Here is an 18,510-nt window from a genome sequence, read left to right as displayed (position 1 = left end):
CCATCCTGCTCTTAAGTTGAAAAGCGAAACTCGGCCTACACTCACAAGAAGGTAAAAGGTAAAAGGTCTTATCTGACCAGCTGACAAGATACAGATGCCGGGCTCTCTCCCTGAAAAGCTGCTTCCCTTCCTGCCTAATCAAAACAAGTTCGGCAGTTTATGTGGAAAAACAAGTACAGCAGATGCCTCTCTGAAAGTGCTAGGCTTCTGGCCTCCTTTGGAATGGCTAGGTGCCTGCCTCTGAATAAAAAGCACTGTAACATTTCCCATTTTCCTTCAAGTCTCCAGAATTAGACGTTTTGGCTGTATTCCTGATGTAAGGTGTTACTCTCCTGATGAAAGCGCCATTTAAAAAAAATGTTTCCCAAATTAGGCAGTGCGGGCAAACAATAACAATGGCAGCATTTGTGAACTGGTCACACCTTAGTGACATGAGCTTACACCACTAAGCATTTAAAAAGGAACAAAGGAACCCAGAATGGAGCAATTATATCTGCTGAATGATTTCCTTTTTCTCTCTCTCTCGAGTCCCACTGTCCAATATGATAACCACTTGCCACATGTGAGTATTGAATACATTTAAATTTAAATTAACTAAAATTAGGGCTTCCCTGGTGGCGCAGTGGTTAAGAATCCGCCTGCCAATGCAGGGGACATGGGTTCGAGCCCTGGTCTGGGAAGATCCCACATGCCGCAGAGCAACAAAGCCCCCCATGCGCCACAGCTACTGAGCCTGTGCTCTAGAGCCCGCGAGCCACAACTACTGAGGCCGTGTGCCACAACTGCTGAGGCCCACGTGCCTAGAGCCTGAGCTCCACAGCAAGAGAAGCCACTGCAATGAGAAGCCCGCGCACCGCAAGAAAGAGTAGCCCCCACTCGCCGCAAGTAGAGAAAGCCTGCACACAGCAACGAAGACCCAATGCAGCCAAAAATAAATAAATAAAATAGATAAATTTATTTTTAAAAATTAACTAAAATTAAAGGAAACAAAAAATTCAGTTTCTTAGTCACATTTCCAGTGCTCAATCAGTAGCCACATGTGGCTAGTGGTTACATTGGACAGTGTAGATGTAGAATATTTCCACCACTGCAGAAAGTTCTATTGCATCACACTACTCCAAATGATGACATACTTTTACAGTAGAAATACGAATATTCTGGCACAATACATAGTTCTGACTCAGATAGATGTTGAAAAAAAGTGATTCAATTGATACAGTAGCATTGCTGGTGGTGGTATAAATCAATACAACTCTTTGGAAAAACAAGTTACAGTAGTACATATTTTTCACATGAGGGCTTGCACATGTGAACCCCACTCCTAGAATTTTTTTCTCTGAAGAACTTCTATCCAACAAGTAATTACCAAACACCTTCTGTCAAGTCAGAACTCCCTCATAAAAGACTTAGGCTCTATCCTCAGAGAGTTCAGTTTATTGTAGTAGACAATCAGTAAATTATAAGAAACCACGTAAGTGTTGACATTCCTGGCAGACTCAGGGTAGTCTGGGGGCTTTCAGGAGAGGTGTTCCTCACCAGACTAGGGGTATGGAGTTTAGGGAAGGCTTTCCAGAAATGCGGTAGCTTACACATTCTAAAGGACAGGTAGGAATGAGTTTGTGAGACAAAAAGAGGGGTAAGAGCTTTCCAGGTGAAGGCAATAAATAACAAGTGGAGAAACAAGGAAGGAAGACCATGGGCTTGCTCTTGAGGTGCCAGGAAGTAAGGCTGTCCAGGCAAGCAGGGACAGTGTTCTACTGTGACACAATAGAAGTGGGATTAGACTGGCATTTTATAAAGATCACTCTGTCAGCTTCTTGGAAGATGGATGAGTTGGGTGGCAGTTGTGGGGAGGGGCATCAGTAAGAATGACAAGACAAGCAAAAAAAAAAAAAAAAAAAGGATTTTTGTGGGAATGCAGGTGAGAGATGATGTGGCTATGAAGTTAGACAAAAGGAGCCACTTCAAGAGAAATTAAGGAAGTGTAATCAGCAGATTGGGTGCCTGCCTGATCAGATGCAAGGTAAGGAAGAGGGAAGGGAGTCTACGGTGACTCTTAGGTTTCTGGCTTAACTAAGTAGATGACGGTGCCTTTTGCCAAAATAGGAAACACAGGAGTGGGAGCAGATTTTGAGAGGGGCTTGAGGAAGGATGGTGAATTCGACTAAGGACTGACTGAGTTTTGAGGACTGTGAGTTCTCCAGGTGGAGATGTTCAAGTATCTACTATATGCCAGGTATTGATGAGTGTTTGGGTAGAGAGATTTGAGGTGGAGGAAGAGATTTGGAAATCGCCAGTGTATCAAGAAAGCTGAAGTCATGGGAGATAATGAGACTATTCAGAGAAGTGATGAAGACTGAGGCAGGAGAAGAATACGGATAGAACCCATCCCTGAGAATGCCAATATTTAAGGGGCAAGCTTAAGTCCTCAGAGTAGAGATAAAAGAGGAACTGCCAGAAGGGGAAGGAAAAAATCCTCTGGAGCAGGGTGTCCAAGAAGTCAAGAGAAGAATGAATTTCAAGAAGGGAAGAATAGCCAACATGGAACTTCGAGGAGTTCAACTAAGATAAGAACAGAAGACGTTCACCAGGAAGAGGACCACTGCTCATCCTGGCCGGTGCTGTTTCAGTGGCAAGATGGGACTGGAGGTTAGATGGCAGAGGGTGACTGGGAGGTGGGACAGCACTTCATTGTATGCCTATTTATAATAACACAAGATGGAAACCATCAATGTCCAAGGATGGAGGGCTATTAAATTACAGCAAATCAACTTAATTGGCGTAGCAAGCCATCATTTAAAATTATATAAAGAAGTCTGGGACTTCCCTGGCAGTCCAGTGGTTAAGACTCCACGCTTCCATTACAAGGGGCACGGGTTTGATCCTTGGTTGGGGAACTAAGATCCTGCAAGCCATGCAGTGCAGCCAAAAAAAAAAAAAAGTATCTATCCTGATGGCAATAACAAAGAAATTACAAAAGAAAAGAAAAGAATTGGAAAGTATATGAGAACATGGTTTGATGAATGGATAGGATTGTGTGTATTTTTCTTTTTAAATTGTAGTTATTGTTTGGGCAATAGATAATTTTTCAACACTTGTCATTATGTATTACAGTGTGAGATCCTTAAATTATAGTCAGAAGACCTCAAATAAATGTAATAAACTAAACACTTTTAATCAGATTTCCTCAAGAATGTTAAGATTTGGGGATACACACACACACACACACACACACACATGCACTTACATACATATTTGCAACATGATTATAAAGTATCATTAAATGGGAGCAAAGGAACCTGACATGAAAAGTTCCAGGCTAACTGAGCAATTTAGTTGGCCTGTACACTGGATGGCAGATTAGAATTATAAAGACACTCTCCTTCAATATGCGTTTCTTGAATGCCTAGCATGTACCCTGGCGTAGGTATACAGAAGATAAAGGCAATATAAAACAGGGGGCTTGCTCACAGCATGAAGAGAAAGACATGTAAACAAACGATGACAAGGCACAAGAATTGCTCAAGTACATGTATGACTGAAGTGCTGGCAGTTAAAACTCTGCCTGAGGGAAGGGCACTTTTCAGGATACAAGGCCGGGCATCCCCTTAACTTTCCAAATCAAAGGACCATACCAATACCTGTGCATATTCACTTAAAGGACTCCTTCTTCCACAAGCAGCCACCCACAGCCCCTAAAAGAACATCCAGGAGAGAGGCATTCAAAGTTTTGCTCTGCCCCTCATGCCTTCACATTTTGTTATTTAATGTTATTCTTGCTCACTTTCAAAGTCTGTTAACTCCACGTGCGTGCACCTAGGAATGGCCCTGTATGCACACAGCGAGAAGGTGGCCGTCTACAAGCCAGGAAGAGGGCCCTCACTAAGAACCAAGTCTGCCAGCACCTTGATCTTGGACTTCTCAGCCACCAGAACTGTGAGAAGTAAATGTCTGTTGTTTAAGCCACCCTTTCTGTGGTGTTCTGTTATAGCAGCCTGAGCTAAGGCAGCCTCCACGTCCTACATGAGTGGACCCTGCTGCCTTCTTCGAGCACAGCTCAGGCTGCAGACTCCCAACCCCACTTCCTGGAGCTACACTGGCCTTTCTTTGTAGTTGTTGCTCTTGAGACCCTGCCAAGCTCACTCCTGCCCCAGAGCCTTTGTTGGAGCTTCTCTGCCTGGACCACAGAGCCAGCTCCTGCTTAGATTTCTCTTTCCATCTAAATAGGAAGCATCCCTTGAGGTGGTTATCAGGAAGCAATGCCCTCAGGAGAAAGCCAAGTCTAAATTAAAGCAAGGAGGTGGAGTCCAGCTGAGTGTTTCATTTACTGTGAATCAAGGGTTTCAGAGAGCCCAGTGCAGGGGTGTGAAAGTGGCGGGGTGGGGGGGCAGGTGGGCAGTAGCGGGTTTGTTTAGGGGAAGTGAAGACCAGAGAGGAACAACAGCGAGAAGGGAGAACAGCCCAAGAAAGGGCTCCCTCTTTTTAAACATCATCATCATTATTACCACCATTGGTAACATGTTGGCATTGCTGCTATCATCACTACAATGAAAATGTGTTAGAGTAAGAGCAAAAAGGATGAAAACATCAGGAATCAGACTTAACTGGGAGAGAAAGTTCTCAGTTCTAAATGGATGCTGCCTTCTATTCTCCTCTCCTCTCCCTGCCAGTGGCACAAACTCCAAACCCCAGCATCCCCCATACCCGCCCCGCCCTGTGTAAGAACTCGGCAATGGGTTCACCTGGCCACAAAGTTGTCAAAAGAATTAGCTGTGCAACTCAGAGTCAGCTGCATGGCTTATAAGTCTGAGGAGGCCCCAGACTGGTGTTACGGGGGGAGTTCTGGCTGGAAGGAGGTGGCTGGGGTCTGGGCTGACCTTGGGGTGCAAGGCTGTCAATGGGCAGGCTTCTAGAAGACTTATGGGGCTGGTCTGGGTGTGCTCAGGCTGGCAGGCAAGGCAAGGTGTACTCAGCCGGATTAACAGGGAGTTGAGATAGAGCATAATCCAACTCCAAACCTGGAGATCCTAGAAGCACTTTCTGGGGTATGGTCTCATCTGGACAGACCCTGCTAGAGAGAGCGCTCTGCCTGTGGGGGAACCCTCCCCTCCTGGCAAGGTGCCCTGGGTCCTAGAGGCACTGTGCTCTGCGTTTTGACATTTTTAGAAATTATTTTATTACTATTTACATTGCAGAGTATATAAAATCCACACTCTTCAGGGACAGGTGCCGCTTGTTAACCCTCCATTAAAAAAAACAAAAAAAACCTGGATAGAAAGTGCCGCAAATCTTTCAAACACTATTTTAACTCATTTAATGTAAATCCTCCCATCGCACCTGTATATTTGGTATTATTGCCCTACTTTAAGATGAGGAAACCAAACTTCCTGGAGGAAAACAGCTTGCCCAAGGTCATCACCGAGTAGATGGTGGGTAACACTCCAGACCTACTGGACTCAAAGCCCATTCTCATCACTGCTCTCCGGCCCCTCAGTTCATTGCCTCTACAGCAATAAAACAATTGCACAGGGTTGGGGTAGAGCTAGGTCTTTGGTTGTTATTATTGTTGTTTTCCTTTTGGCTCCTTTTAACAGAACTTAAGAGGGGTTTTGCTGACACAACAACTGAACAAACAATGCTGAGGAATATTTGTGAAAATCTTCCCGTACAATATTAGAAAGGTAAATGCCACAAATGTCGTCTGACTCCAGCTAGTGAGCCAGAAATTAGAATTCTCAATTCAAATATGATTCTGGTGCTAAGAATTCCAGCGGTCCCTCTCCCAGAATAAGTTCCTTAAGAAAAAACACTTTAATAAGGTAATAATTTTCCTTTTTAAGGAAAAATGCCCTCATCTCCCATGCAAGGGAGGGAATCTAAGGTGAGAGAGGCCCAGAGGACTGTCCACGTGATACACAAGTCCTCCAGGGAGACCAGAGGGGTCCCTGGCAACACCTGAATTTCTTTAAAAAAAATTATCACCAGAATCCTCTAGCCCTAAGAACTCAGTACCCTGATAGACACAGATTGAAATTGTTGAAGTGTCTCCTTGACTGTCAAAGAATCCTCAGACCTGAAAGGGGCCTTAGAAAAAAGCTGCAAACAGACAGTTTTCCAGGGCAGCCACGCAAAACAGTGCAGGCCTCTTAAAACAAAGGAAGCTGGGCCTGGGAAAGGCACTTCCTAGAGGCATTTGATAAAGCTTGAAACATGGCTCGTAGCATTTGTTTCTATAAGAACAGCTTCCTAAATTTTCCTGATGATCAGAATCACCTGAGGCATCCCAGGTCCCTCCCTGAGATACTGATTCAGTGGATCTGAGAAGGGCCCTGGGGAAATTTACATTTTTAGCAGGTACCCACCAGGCTGAGTCTTATCATCAGGGAGGTTTAGGACATTCTGCTAAAGGGACATTGTTACAATCCTCTGACCCAAGACAGGAAGGTTACCATTTTGAAGGGAGGTAAAACATTTCGAAGGTCAGAAAATAATTCTCTACTTGCAAAACATCTTTGGTATACAAAAGAAAGGGTCTGATCTTATAATCCTCTTGGTATGTTGATTTGCATACGTATTTGTATACACACATATGTTTGGATTTCAGTTATTTTTAAATAAATGATACTTGTTTATTTACACAAACCATACAGTAGATCACACAAAAAACAGTAAAATGCAACTAAAGTGTCATCATCCAGAGCAAACTACTGTTAATAATTGTATGAGCATCCTTCCAGGTACCTCCATGCACAGGTAAGCATGTAGATATCATACATAACATTATACACCTGGGACTATACTAGATACGCTCTTTTGCTACCTGTTATTTCTACATAGCAATATTGTTTGACTAATTTTTTCATGGCAATATAGATCTATATTATCATTTTTCTAGCTGTATAATATTCCATTTGTATGAATATACCATAATTTGCTGAATAAATACTTAAAAGTTCTTTTAAAAACGGTATAGAGGACAAGGTAAAAATCAGATGGATGAAACTCCTAAGATTTTCCATAGACAATGAGAAAGCAAGTAGTTTGTAAGACTCAGGCACAATTCATAAGATGTGTATAGTGTACGGGACTTCCCTGGTGGTCCAGTGGGTAAGACTCCACACTCCCAATGCAGGGGGCCCAGGTTAGACCCCTGGTCAGGGAAGTAGATCCCACATGCATGCTGCAACTAAGAGTTCACATGCTACAACTAAGAAGTCCGCATGAAACTAAGACCTGGTGCAGCCTAAATAAATAAATTAATTAATTAAAAAAAAAAAAGATGTGTATAGTGTACGTAGTATGTTAGTAACGTGTAAGATATGCTAAAAAACAAAATAAATGGAGTGTTTTTTTATGTTAAACATAGATGAAAAGAATGAAACAAATAAGAATGTTACTTATAAATAGAAGGGCTCTGATGGAAGGACAAAGTAAATCGTAAATATTCATATTGAATAAAATATTAATAAATGTAATAATATCTAATTTACAATTGTATTTATTTAGATATAATATAATATAATAATATATTTTTATAACTTTATATTATTGTTAATAATAAATATTCCATATCTAATAAAATATTAATGATACATAATAAAGCCCAGCTCATGTTGCCTCCAGATTGACAGCTAAATCATCCTAAATTGATCACCCATTGGTGACACCCATTATGTCCAATTCTGGCCCCATGTATACTCTGCCCCAAAACGCAGAGAAATTACTAGTGAGCTATAGCTATTGGCCAGGTATACTTGCCCTGCACCCCTCCGATGGAGCAAGCCTATGCTGGCTTCAGACACCTTTTATCTGCTAAGACCCCTGTTCAACCACAGGTCTGGTTTTTGTGACCACACCATCACTGGGGAAAGCTGACACCGCACAGAGACAGGACATATAAAGATTGCAAGCATAGGTTCCAGAGTATGGACCTTTCACCCTATTAATATCCTAACCTAACTATGTTAAAGTGTTCGAATCTTTTCCCCTTGCTTCTCACTGCATGTTTTCAAACTGAGTAAATCGTGTGACTGCAACACCTGACTCTGGTGTCTGAGCCTTTCTGTCTCATAATCTCTGGGAGAGCTTGCCTGGCAGTGTCCTTGGAGGCTAAGACTGCATCAAGGTAATTTCCCACATTCCTAGAGTAATGGAGAGAAGCAAGCAGGGTGGGGGGCCGTAATGAATAAAATTATGTACATAGAAAGTACATCAAATTTTTTGCTCATCTGGGCCATGAGGGCAAGGTTAACATAAGAGTGAAATCTTTCATTCAATTTCAGGAACATGGGGGGTCTTCAGCTTTTCCTGCCTCCAAAGTTATTATCTAAGTTTTTAAACAAATCAATCAAGATTTATTTCCAAGAGATTCAAAGCTCTCTGAGATTTATATTCTATACACTAAATCACATAAAATTTCATTGGGCTGGCCAAAAAGTTCGTTCGGGTTTTTGTACGACGGGCATGACGCAAACGAACTTTTTGGCCAGCCCAATAGCTATTCTTCCCAATGACATTTCATTTTTTACCTATCTTCTCTCTCCCTGATCTAGTTCTGCCTTTGCTGGAGCCATCCTCCACTTGCTAAAGTATTTTGATTCTTTTTCTAATCTTGCCATATGTATTCTACTGAGCTAAAGCCATCAGAAGAGACAAATTTAACTTTAATGTATTATGAAGCCTCTTTCAAAATGTGTTACCACAGTTATTTTAGTTACCAGACTTAAGATCTGAACTAAAAATAATCATATATATATAATTATTTTGATTTTTTGACTATCAATAATTATATTGCAAATATCAATGTCAAATATGAATAATAATTATAATCAAATAATCGTGTATATTTTTTCAAAACTCAATAAATTTTTTCAAATATCAATAAAATTAGGATTAGGTGGGGGAATTCCTGTCCAGGGTATTTTGTCTAACCTCGCCCTACAATCAGATTACTTCTAAATGAATCAAAATTTTGGCTGAACTGAAAATCACTGTCATCAACCACTGAACTAATGAAAATGTGAAGTACCAAAATCAGGGCTCCAGTGATGACACTCCTCCCAGCCAGAGGCTAATTGCATTATTTTATTATAATGGGAATCATAAAATAAGCTTACTCCAGCCCTTCCCACACAGCCACAGCACCAGGGGCCCAATAAAGGCAACACACACACACAATGTAACCGCTGATTGAAAATTCAACTGCATATCTCAGCCACGGAAGAGCCCTTGTCCATGAAAATTTCCTTAGGCAGTGCTGTGCTTAGCCTAGAGGGTACCTGAAGCCAGTTACTGGATCCCTGAGTGTCTGGAATAGATGGAGGATGAAGTGCTGAAGAGAGAGGCAGGTGGTGGGGAGGAAAAAGGGTGATAAGTACAGAGATTCCTTTTAAGAAATGTGGCTGTGAAAAGTAAGAGAGAGGTGGGGCTCTGGGTTCACAAGTCCCTAGTCATCTTTGAATTCTTGGGTTCTGGGCTCTCTAAAACATGCAGGAGTATAATTAAATTTATGTTTCAGAACCTAGATGGAATATTACTCATCTATGTGCTATACTTAAAATGTCCAGACATCTCAGATTTCCAGAGATAGGCCAATGGCCACCAGTCTGTCTTGCTGATTCATAAGTGAACCATGCACTCTAATTTTTGTTTGGAAAACATGGTAGACTATAACTAACACATTCAAAAGTAAAAATAAACACTTATTATTTTTATTTTTCTTCCACTTCAAGGGTACACCAATTTCTCACGATGAAAGTTTGCTTAAATTCCTAAAATGACAAAGTGTTTGTATCTACGTATTTGGAGCAATGCTCTTTCATTCTAAATACTTAGAGAAGAAAATACGGAATTATTCTTTGGGTACTGACAAAACTATTTGTCTGAAATCTCTATAGCTAGACAATTAAGTTGCCCAAATCCCTGAATGCTGAAATAATTCCAAGAAAATGTATTTATAATACAAGTGCAGGACTAACACGTTGCTTAAAACATTTAGGCTGGTTTGAGAAGGAAATTAAGAATAGAACATCTCGTGTCTGCTTCCAGGTCAGCTGAGGGCCGGGAAGGAGGTGCACCAGCCATGAGTGACAGGCAGAGCCCAACAACGTTGGAACAGCCCTGGGGCTGAGTGGAGGTACTTCCTCCACTGAAGTCTTGAACCCCTCAAACTCATCCATGAGGATTGGAATCAACTTCTTCCAAACTTCCATTAATGTGAGAAACAGGCTGAGGGAGATTTGGGCTGTGCCTGGGTTCCACAACCAGCAAGTGACTAAGGCATCACTTCATCCAGTTCTTCTGACTTTAAACCCTTCTGCTCTCTCAAGTGTCAGGTGCCTGCCACAGTTCCCCAACCAGGGATCGAACTCATGCCCCCTGCAGTGAAAGTGTGGAGTCTTAACCACTGGACTGCCAGGGAATTCCCCAGAATCTGCTTTTGTACCAAGACTCCTCCCGCCAACCAGGCGGGTGGCTGACAGTTTTTGTGCCTGAGCCAGGTGTCAGGCCTGAGCCTCTGAGGTGGGAGAGCCCAGTTCACGACATTGGACCACCAGAGACCTCCCGGCCCCATGTAATATCAAATGGTGAAAGCTATCCCAGAGATCTCCATCTCAATGCTAAGACCCAGCTCCAATCAATGACCAGCAAGCTACAGTGCTGGACACCCTATGCCAAACAACTAGCAAGACAGGAACACAACCCCACCCATTAGCAGAGAGTCTGCCTAAAATCATAATAAGTTCATAGGCACCCCAAAACACACCACCAGACGTGGTCCTGCCCACCAGAAAGACAAGATCCAGCCTCATCCACCAGAACACAGGCACCAGTCCCCTCCACCAGGAAGCCTACACAACCCACTGAACCAACCTTACTCACTGAGGGCAGACACCAACAGGAACTAAGAACCTGCAGCCTCTGAAAAGGAGACCCCAAACACAGTAAGTAAAGCAAAATGAGAAAACAGAGAAATACAGAGCAGATGAAAGAGAAAGGTAAAAACCCACCAGACCAAACAAATGAAGAGGAAATAGGCAGTCTACCTGAAAAAGAATTCAGAGCAATGAGAGTAAAGATATCCAAAATCTTGCAAACAGAATGGAGAAAATATAAGAAACGTTTAACAAGGACCTGGAAGAACTAAAGAGGAAACAAACAGTGATGAACAACACAATAAATGAAATTAAAAATTCTCTAGAAGGAATCAATAGCAGAATAACTGAGGCAGAAGAACGGATAAGTAACCTGGAAGATAAAATAGTGGAAATAACTACCACAGAGCAGAATAAAGAAAAAACAATGAAAAGAATTTAGGACAGTCTCACAGACCTCCAGGAAAACATTAAATGCACCAACATTCGAATTATAGTGGTCCCAGAAGAAGAAGAGAAAAAGAAAGGGACTGAGAAAATAGTTGAAGAGATTATAGTTGAAAACTTCCCTAATATGGGAAAGGAAATAGTCAATCAAGTCAAGGAAGCACAGAGAGTCCCATACAGGATAAATCCAAGGAGAAACACACTAAGACACATATGAATCAAACTATCAAAAATTAAATACAAAGAACAAATATTAAAAGCAGCAAGGAAAAAACAACAAATAACATACAAGGGAATCCCCATAAGGTTAACAGCTGATCTTTCAGCAGAAACTCGGCAAGCCAGAAGGGAGTGAAAGGACATATTTAAAGTGATGAAAGAGAAAAACCTACAACCAAGATTACTCTACCCAGCAAGGATCTCTTTCAGATTTGACAGAGAATTTAAAAGCTTTACAGCTAAGCAAAAGCTAAGAGAATTCGGCACCAGCAAACCAGCTCTACAACAAATGCTTAAGGAACTTCTCTAGTCAGGAAGCACAAGAGAAGGAAAAGACCTACAATAACAAACCCAAAACAATTAAGAAAATGGTAATAGGAACACACATATCGATAACTACCTCAAATGTAAATGAATTAAATGCTCCAACCAAAACACAGACTGGCTGAATGGATACAAAAACAAGACCCGTATATATGCTGTCTACAAGAAACCCACTTCAGACCTAGGGACACGTACAGACTGAAAGTGAGGGGATGGAAAAAGATATTCCATGCAAATGGAAATCAAAAGAAAGCTGGAGTAGCAATTCTCATATCAGACAAAAGAGACTTTAAAATAAAGTCTATTACAAGAGACAAAGAAGGACACTATATAATGATCAAGGGATCAATCCAAGAAGAAGATATAACAATTGTAAATATTTATGCACCCAACATAGGAGCACCTCAATACATAAGGCAAATACTAACAGCCATAAAAGGGGAAATCAACAGTAACACAATCACAGTAGGGGACTTTAACACCCCACTTTCACCAATGGACAGATCATCCAAAATGAAAATAAATAAGGAAACAAAAGCTTTAAATGATACATTAAACAAGATGGACTTGACTGATATTTATAGGACATTCCATCCAAAAACAACAGAATACAGTTTCTTCTCAAGTGCTCATGGAACATTTGCCAGGACAGATCATATCTTGGGTCACAAATCAAGCCTTGGTAAATTTAAGAAAATTGAAATCGTATCAAGTATCTTTTCTGACCACAACGTTATGAGACTAGATAGCAATTACAGGAAAAAAATATGTAAAAAATACAAACACATGGAGGCTAAACAGTATACTACTAAATAACCAAGAGATCACTGAAGAAATCAAAGAGGAAATAAAAAATACCTAGAAACAAATGACAATGAAAACACGACAACCCAAAACCTATGGGATGCAGCAAAAGCAGTTCTAAGAGGGAAGTTTATAGCAATATAATCCTACCTCAAGAAACAAGAAACATCTCAAATAAACAACCTAACCTTACACCTAAAGCAATTAGAGAAGGAAGAACAAAAAAACCCCCAAAGTTAGCAGAAGGAAAGAAATCATAAAGATCAGATCAGAAATAAATGAAAAAGAAATGAAGGAAACAATAGCTAAGATCAATAAAACTAAAAGCTGGTTCTTTGAGAAGATAAACAAAATTGACAAACCACTAGCCAGAATCATCAAGAAAAAAAGGGAGAAGACTCAAATCAATAGAATTAGAAATGAAAAAGGAGAAGTAACAACTGACACTGCAGAAATACAAAGGATCATGAGAGATTACTACAAGCAACTGTATGCCAATAAAATGGACAACCTGGAAGAAATGGACAAATTCTTAGAAAAGCACAACCTCCAGAGACTGAACCAGGAAGAAATAGAAAATATAAACAGACCAATCACAAGCACTGAATTTGAAACTGTGATTAAAAATCTTCCAACAAACAAAAGCTCAGGACCAGATGCCTTCACAGGCGAATTCTATCAAACATTTAGAGAAGAGCTAACACTTATTCTTCTCAAACTCTCCCAAAATATAGCAGAGGGAGGAACACTCCCAAATTCATTCTATGAGGCCACCATCACCCTGATACCAAAACCATAAAAAGATGTCACGAAAAAACTACAGGCCAATATCACTGATGAACATAGATGCAAAAATCCTCAACAAAACATTAACAAAAAATCCAACAGCACATTAAAAGGATCATACACCATGATCAAGTGGGGTTTATCCCAGGAATGCAAGGATTCTTCAATATACGCAAATCAATCAATGTGATAAACCATATTAACAAATTGAAGGAGAAAAACCATATGATCAACTTAATACATGCAGAAAAAGCTTTCGACAAATTTATGATAAAAACTCTCCAGAAAGTAGGCATAAAGGGAACTTACCTCAACATAATAAAGGCCATATATGACAAACCCACAGCCAACATCATTCTCAATGGTGAAAAAATGAAACCATTTCCACTAAGATCAGGAACAAGACAAGGTTGCCCACTCTCACCACTATTACTCAACATAGTTTTGGAAGTTTTAGCCACAGCAATCAGAGAAGAAAAAGAAATAAAAGGAATCCAAATTGGAAAAGAAGAAGTAAAGCTGTCACTGTTTGCAGATGACATGATAGTATACATAGAGAATTCTAAAGATGCCACCAGAAAACTACTAGAGCTAATCAATGGATTTGGTAAAGTAGCAGGATACAAAATTAATGCAAAGAAATCTTGCATTCCTATACACTAATGACAAAAAATCTGAAAGAGAAATTAAGGAAACACTCCCATTTACCATCGCAACAAAAAGAATAAAATACCTAGGAATAAACCTACCTAAGGAGACAAAAGACCTGTATGCTGAAAACTATAAGACACTGTTGAAGGAAATTAAAGATGATACCAACAGATGGAGAGATATATCATGTTCTTGGATTGGAAGAATCAACACTGTGGAAATTACTATACTACCCAAAGCAATCTACAGATTCAATGCAATCCCTATCAAATTACCAATGGCATTTTTCACACAACTAGAACAAAAAAAGTTCACAATTTTTATGGAAACACAAAAGACCCTGAATAGCCAAAACAATCTTGAGAAAGAAAAACAGAGCTGGAGGGATCGGGTTCCCTGACTTCAGACTATACTATAAAGCTACAGTAATCAAGACAGTATGGTACCGGCACAAAAACAGAAATATAGATCAATGCAACAGGATAGAAAGCCGAGAGATAAACCCACACACATATGGTCACCTTATCTTTGATAAAGGAGGCAAGAATATACAATGGAGAAAAGACAGCCTCTTCAATAAGTGGTGCTGGGAAAACTGGACAGCTACATGTAAAAGAATGAAATTACAACACTCCTTAACACCATACACAAAAATAAACTCAAAATGTAAGGCCAGACACTATAAAACTCTTAGAGGAAAACATAGGCAGAACACTCTATGACATAAATCACAGCAAGATCCTCTTTGACCCACCTCCTAGAGTAGTGGAAATAAAAACCAAAATAAAAAAATGGGACCTAATGAAGCTTAAAAGCTTTTGCACAGCAAAGGAAACCATAAACAAGATGAAAAGACAACCCTCAGAATGGGAGAAAATATTTGCAAACGAAGTAACTGACAAAGGATTAATCTCCAAAGTATACAGGCAGCTCATGAAGCTCAATATCAAAAAAACAAACAACCCAATCCAAAAATGGGCAGAAGAGCTAATAGACATTTCTCCAAAGAAGATACACAGATTGCCAACAAACAAATGAAAGGATGCTCAACATCACTAATCATTAGAGAAATGCAAATCAAAACTACAATGAGGTATCACCTCACGCCAGTCAGAATGGCCATCATTAAAAAGTCTACAAACAACAAATGCTGGAGAGGGTGTGGAGAAAAGGGAACCCTCTTGCACTGTTGGTGGGAATGTAAATTGATACAGCCACTGTGGAGAACAGTATGGAAGTTCCTAAGAAGCTAAAAATAGAACTACCATACGACCCAGCAATCCCACTACTGGGCATATACCCTGAGAAAACCATAATTCAAAAAGAGTCAGGTACCACAATGTTCATTGCAGCTCTATTTACAATAGCCAGGCCATGGAAGCAACCTAAGTGTCCATCGACAGATGAATGGATAAAGAAGATGTGGCACATATATATAATGGAATATTACTCAGCCATAAAAAGAAAGGAAATTGAGTTATTTGTAGTGAGGTGGATGGACCTAGGGACTGTCATACAGAGTGAAGTAAGTCAGAAAGAGAAAAACAAATACCATATGCTAACACACATATATGGAGTCTAAAAACAAAAGTGGTTCTGATGAACCTAGGGGCGTCACGGGAATAAAGATGCAGACGTAGAGAATGGACTTGAGGACACGGGGAGGGGGAAGGGTAAGCTGGGACGAAGTGAGAGCGTGGCATGGGCATATATACACTACTAAATGTAAAATAGATAGCTAGGGCTTCCCTGGTGGCGCAGTGGTTGAGAGTCTGCCTGCCAATACAGGGGACGCGGGTTCGAGCCCTGGTCCGGGAAGATCCCACATGCTGCGGAGCAGCTGGGCCCATGAGCCACAATTACCGAGCCTGCGCGTCTGGAGCCCGTGCTCCGCAACAAGAGAGGCCGCGATAGTGAGAGGCCCGCGCACCGCGATGAAGAGTGGCCCCCACTTGCCGCAACTAGAGAAAGCCCTCGCACAGAAACGAAGACCCAACACAGCCAAAAATAAAGAAAGAAAATAAAATTAAAAAATAAAAAAGAGAGAAAACACAAAGTTTAAAAAAAAAAAAAGATAGCTAGTGGGAAGCAGCCACATAGCACAGGGAGATCAGCTCGGTGCTTTGTGACCACCTAGAGGGGTGGGATAGGGAAGGTGGGAGGGAGACACAAGAGGGAGGAGATATGGGGATATATGTTTATGTATAGCTGATTCACTTTGTTATGCAGCAGAAACTAACACACCATTGTAAAGCAATTTTACTCCAAGAAAGATGTTAAAAAAAAAAAGGTGGGGTGTAATTCCCTTCTTTAAAAAAAAAGAATAGAACATCTATACTCAGATAACCTGTGTATTTATAGGTATTTAACATTTTACTAGCAATGAATTTTAAATTTCACATACTCTAATAATTTCTGACCTCTCTCCTTAAACAGGCAGTATAGAAGACTGAAATATAAGAGTATCTCATCCAGAAACTCAAGAACCAGAAACAAACAGGCTAGCGGCTTGGTATCCTGATCTCCACACCACTGCTTTTCCCAGTGAACCATGAAGAAACAGCAGAAAAAAAGGAAAAGCTAGTAAACAAATTGAAGCACTGGGTAAAAGAGCACAAGGTGAATCGGACCTGGGTTTCAACAAGTCCCAGTTCTGCTACTTCTTAGGTTTAAAGTATGACATTGCCACTATTCGACTGTTTCTGAGCTATAAAAATGGCAAGTTTACATGGTTGGACCCAATGGTTGTGTGATTTGGTCAGCTTATCTAAACTCTCTAAGCTTCCATTTCTGCATCTGTAAAATGGTATAATGAGTTGTATTGTGTTTCCTCAAAACTCACATGTTGAAGTTCTAGCCCTCATTACCTCAGAATATGATCTTATTTGGAGACAAGGTCTTTACAGAGGTAATCAAGTTGAAGTGAGGTCTTTAGGGTGGGCCCTAATCGAGTATGACTGGTATCCTTATAAAAAGGTTAAATTTGACAGAGACAGACACATAAGGAGGGAAGACGACCTCCGACAAGCTAAGGAGAGAGGCCTAGGACAGATCCTTCCCTCATAACCCTCAGAAGGAACGAACCCTGCCAACAACTTGATTTCAGACCTCTAGCCTCCAAAACTGCGAGACAATACATTTCTGTTGTTTACACCACCCAGTCTGCGATATTTTTTTTTACTGCAGTCCTAGGAAACTAATACAAAGCAAGATTACAGTTGGACCTACACCTCATAGGGTGGGTATGAGAATTAAATGAAGACAATGCAGGTAAAACAGCGCAGTACCAAGTACACTGTAATAAGTACCCAAATAAACAGAAAGCTTTCATCTTTATTACTGTAGGTTGATACTTCACTTCCTATCAGAATTACAATGGAATTCTCACCACAAACAACTTTTCTTCTCACTCAGTGCAGCATGTCCAGGCCTCTGATGCACAGCCTTGCTCCCCGCGTTTCTTTTCCCCTCTTTGCATACCTGGCCAACAACTTTCCCTCCTCAGGTTCCTCTCGAATATCACCTCCCCCAGGAGGCCTCCTGTCAGATAATCACTGCCTCAGGCCTTCTGCTTACAGTATAGGGTGAGTGCAGCCCTTTTCACACAGCAATGTAATTACTGATCCCAAATTAGACTCCCAGGGCTTCCCTGGTGGCGCGGTGGTTGGGAGTCTGCCTGCCAATGCGGGGCACGTGGGTTCGGGCCCTGGTCTGGGAGGATCCCACATGCCGCGGAGTGTCTGGGCCTGTGAGCCACAATTACTGAGCCTGCGTGTCTGGCGCCTGTGCTCCGCAACAAGAGAGGCCGCGATAGTGAGAGACCCGCGCACCGCGATGAAGAGTGGCCCCCGCTTGCCACAACTAGAGAAAGCCCTCGCACAGAAACGAAGACCCAACACAGCCATAAATAAATAAATAAATAAATGTTAAAAAATAAGTAAAAAAAAAAAGAATATGGCAATGTTATTAAAAAAAAATTTAAACTATGCTAAAGACAGAATTAATTACCTATAAAAAAAAATTAGACTCCCAAATGCCCCACGACAAGCCTTTACATTCCTCTAAATTTCCCTCAGGCAGTGCTGTGTGAGGTGCTCATTAAATGTTTGCGGAAAGAATCCCTTCACCACAGGTAGGGAAACTGGCCACACGCCACCTGTAAACAAACCCATGCTCTACAGCAGCTGTTGAAAGTACTGTCCAGGGCCTTCTCTGGTGGTGCAGTGGTTAAGAATCTGCCTGCCAATGCAGGGGACACGGGTTCAAGCCCTGGTCTGGGAAGATCCCACATGCCGTGGAGCAACTAAGCCCGTGCACCACAACTACAGAGCCTGTGCTCTAGAGCCCGCGTGCCACAAGTACTGAAGCCCGTATGCCTAGAGCCCGTGCTCCGTAGCAAGAGAAG

General features: G+C 41.2%; 1 protein-coding gene across 5 annotated transcripts in view; it reads right to left on the bottom strand.

Moving 5' to 3' along the window:
* The window catches only part of TJP2 (tight junction protein 2), a 132,653-nt gene that overhangs the window by 83,724 nt on the left and 30,419 nt on the right, over positions 1–18,510 (bottom strand). The window lies entirely within an intron of this gene.

Source organism: Balaenoptera musculus, chromosome 6, assembly GCF_009873245.2.
Source record: "Balaenoptera musculus isolate JJ_BM4_2016_0621 chromosome 6, mBalMus1.pri.v3, whole genome shotgun sequence".
NCBI lineage: Eukaryota > Metazoa > Chordata > Mammalia > Artiodactyla > Balaenopteridae > Balaenoptera > Balaenoptera musculus.
Note: the sequence above shows the minus strand (reverse complement) of the source record. Positions and strands in the feature narration are given on the sequence as shown.